A 4,268-nucleotide genomic window follows, 5' to 3' on the forward strand; every position below is an offset into this window, starting at 1 on the left:
GCCGCATCACATTTCGCCACCATCAACCTTCAACGTGCTTCTTGGCTCCTCCTGGTTCGATAAACCTTGGTTTCTTTCTGAGGGAAAACTTGCAGCTGTGAGCATCATACCTTCCTCTTGGGGTTCCCAACGAACGTGTGAGTTACACGCCATCACTCCCCCGCCGCCCCCACACCGTGATGCTCCTCCGGTGGCCCCACGAATCTGTGCTGCTTCTCCGCCGCCGCGCCTACACCCAGCACAAGCACGGCGCCACCGACCTGGTGGTGCTACCATGAGCGAGCCAGATTGCTGCCGACAGCAGCCCTCGTTGCTGTGCGACGGCGGGTCAAGTTGCTACCGACGGCTTGCGACATGCATTACATGGATTTTGCTATCATATATAGATTTCTTTTGCTACAACCGTTCTATGGTTCTGCTATGTTAGTATATATATTTTGCTACTAAGTATTTTCGTGATGTATTGGGCGAAGTCTATTTTGATACAATAGCAATGACCTTGCCATAGACCTTGTAAAAATTGTTGCGATGCTATTTTTTTGCTATAATTGTTTTGTTGTTTTGCTACTTTAATATAGAAATTTTTCTACGAGGTCTCCGGCAAGGGTCTTCGTCAATGTTTTCCGATGATATTGGGTTTTGTTACATTAGCATTTTTCTGCTACAATAGCATAATTTTTTTGCTACGAGCTCTCCGGTGAGGTCTCCGACGAGTTCAGCCTTTTTATTTGATTTCGTGACTGAACCGTTTTTTGCTACAATGTAGCAAAAGCGGGTTAATTTTTTTGCTGCCGGGAGGTGTTTTTTTGCTACATTCAGTAAAAGAATATCTGGTCGTCCAAGATGACCGATCCGACGGCTGGCGACCCGGGGGCTGGGAAATCAGATCCCCCGGGGGACGCCCAGCAGTTTTCATAAAAAAGTTAAACATCATGGAGGGTTTTCACTAGCCGGCATGGGCATAGTGTGGAAGGAGGAAGCTGCCGACGAGTAATGAATAGAGATAATAGCTATTCCCTTTGATTCATATTACTCGTCACTAATATTGATGTATCTATAGCTAAAATATGTATAGACACATCTATATTAGTGGCAACTAATATGGATCGAAGTGAGTAACATTATCGTTCATACAGCCTCTGAGCTATAATAAGTGTTCTGTCTTAGTTTAAATTTGAATTAAATTAAACTAAAGCTTCAATATTTATTATGGATAGGATGGAGTAACTTTTTTGATTTGGACACAAACTGTTCCTAGATATGGATACATATAATATTAGTAACAAATATGAATAAAGACGACTACGGATATTTTCAAACACAACATTTACCCGGATATTCCATGAAAACAAAAATAAGATCAAAATAATTCTGAGAAGAAAATGATGATTGATCCGGTAGGGCTCAACTTGTCCTAGCATGATTTTTTGGTGCAAGCTTATACGTCACGGCAAGGTGAGTTGGGTCCAACAAAATGCATCACTCCTGAATGAAATCAAACGAAACATAGCTTAAAAAACAAAACCACACAAAAAATACATTTTATTAAAAACATGGTGATTCTAAGAAAAAAGAAATTACCGCGAAGCACTTCCCCTCCGCGGGTCGTAGGGTTGCCGCGTTGCTGATACAGTCTCGAATCTATATCTCTTATAAAGCAAAACCCCACTAGAGGGTCATTTAAGTTGTCTATCTCAACATGCAAGCTATCCACATCATTCATTCTATTTGTCATCCAATTGTCCATGTCATTCCCTCCTAACATTCATTAATACTCTTACATGCAAGCCACATCATCTATTTTTTAAGCCATCCAATTATCCACATCATCAACTTTTAGCCGTCAACTACATAACCATTTCAAGTTAGTTTTTTTAAGTTAGCCTCTTGACTATTTACGCCAACAAATAACATCATATTCCAATCAACTTATATCCTTTTGTTTTTAACAAAATAGAGTTATCGGAGAAATTCCCGCTGCAACCCGCGGGGTATCCTTCTAGTACTCCATATGAAAAATGGTATTCAGACTAATGGTACATGTGAAATCATATTTTTTTAACTTAGCAAAAAACATACTCTAAAGTCTCAGGAATCACCATATATTAACGCATGAATATAAACTTATGTTCGCAAACAATATGATTATTTGTGATCTCTATAAAAATATGATTAAGCTCATATGTTGTCTGGTTAATTCTAAGGATACTTGAATCCCTAATGCAGCCCTTTTTTGAAAAGTTAAATTATGCTACCCACTCTGCTCCAATGAATAAAGTTATATTTTTGAAAAGTTAAATTATGTAAAGTTTGAGAAGATTTTTATAAAAATATTAAATTGTAAAATACAAAATCAATCATTAGATACATCATCAAATATATATTTATATATTATCTATAAAATATCATATTTGTTGATATGTTTTTTAAAAAAGATTGGTCAAACTTTCCGGGGATTGAATTTTCAAAATAAATCTAATTCATGAAAACCGAGATAGAACTGGACAGAAACTGCGCAGGGCCGCATGCGCAAACGTACAAACTATTGACCTGCGCGATGGCTGAGCCAGAGACATGCTGCCGACTGCCGTGGAGGCTCCGAGAGTCCGAGGTCCCAGCCTTGAAGAATGCAGCAGCCCAAATCAACGGCTCTGGACAAGGCAGCCTCCCGTCGCCTCGCATCGCAATCAACAGCAACCGCTCAGTCAAGTCGAGTCTGACTGTCGGCGGCTGACGACGATTGTAGCAACCGGCTGGATGAAAGAACGGCCACTGGAATCAAATCAGACCTTCCTATCCTCAAAGAAAAAAAAATCAGACCTTCCTAATACGAGTAGTACCGAGCATTTCAACGTTTTTGACCATCAACGTCCTGTCTAGGAGCGATTCTCCTCTCGCGTGCCACGCATGCACGACAAGTCATCGGCGATCATCACTCTGATCGTTGTCGTCCACCTTCGTCTTGCTTACTCTCTTGTACAGTACTGGACAGTGGACAAGACTTTCAAACCTGAAGTTATGAGCCGGCGTGGCGAGAAGCGGACCAAGAGTTAAAGACACCCGCCTTGTCAAAAAAAAAATCGAGGACCTAGTAGAGTAGTACTACGTACATAGGATTGACTGTTCTAAGTGTTCTAGAATTTTCGAGGTTAGTTCACTGTCTCTTATGTGCAAATGTGGAAGAGAAGGAGGGAGAGAACTGGGCTAGGGGCTCGTTTGGCTTTAGTCCCAACACGATCTACCAAACGAACCCCGCTATAAAAAAATTGGTAAAGAAAATATATTAACATCACAAAAATACTAATTATGTCTAGTCTCAACGCCAACAAGATATTGAAAGATATCAAGGAGGACACGTTCGAGAATAAAATAAAGAAGAGAGAAATAAAAACAAAGACCCCATCGCAGTGATGAAACACTTGCAACAACCACTCTCTAAACACCACCAAAACCCTAAAAGAGTTTCTCCAATAGTGACGCCTCCAAGAAGGAAAAACAATGCATAAACATTATCGTCGCCCAATCAAGGATCTCGAGTTTTGGCCCTGGATTGTCAGATACAATCAGCGAAGGCTAGATCTTGGACTTTCACCCTGAAAAATCGCGGCTCGGTACTCAAGAAGCACCACAAAAAATGTTGACCACTTGTGCTGCCACCCCCACCTGCCAATGCCGCTGCTGCAAGTCCTCAACACTCGACACACAGGAAACATGTCCTGCAAGTCTTCCTCGTAGCCAACACTCCTCTTCGCAATTAAAAGCCTCTGATTCGAGCCACCATGACTTTGTCCACCACTATTAGTACCATGGACATCAATATTTAGACATGTCCCATGACATGACCAAAAATCGAAGCATAGCCACACCCTCATAAAGCCTCGTTGTCCGAAGATAAGGGCGTGCATGATCGGGTCAATTCTGACCTAGATATCCACTGAGGAGGGAAAAAGACCGACGATGCCCCCATGCCACCAACTAGCTACGGAGGAGAAGATGAACCAGACCGCCACCGTCCTCGCTAGAACCGGCTTAGATCAGACCCGAAATGGTCCGCGTCACCACCACACGGTGACAGTAAACCATTTGGCCGATGCAGCCAGTGGTCATCGTGACCCACCAACCTATATTGACCACAAACTCCGCCGCACACCATGGCAGTTGTGCTGCATATGTCATCGCCGAGGATTGACCTCGCTTGATCTGCTCACCCCGATCGTTGCTCCATCTCGCCTCCTCCTCGGCAAGCAGCCTAGTTGCCCAGGGTCGCC

Source organism: Lolium rigidum, chromosome 3 (genome assembly GCF_022539505.1).
Source record: "Lolium rigidum isolate FL_2022 chromosome 3, APGP_CSIRO_Lrig_0.1, whole genome shotgun sequence".
Classification (NCBI taxonomy): Eukaryota; Viridiplantae; Streptophyta; class Magnoliopsida; order Poales; family Poaceae; genus Lolium; species Lolium rigidum.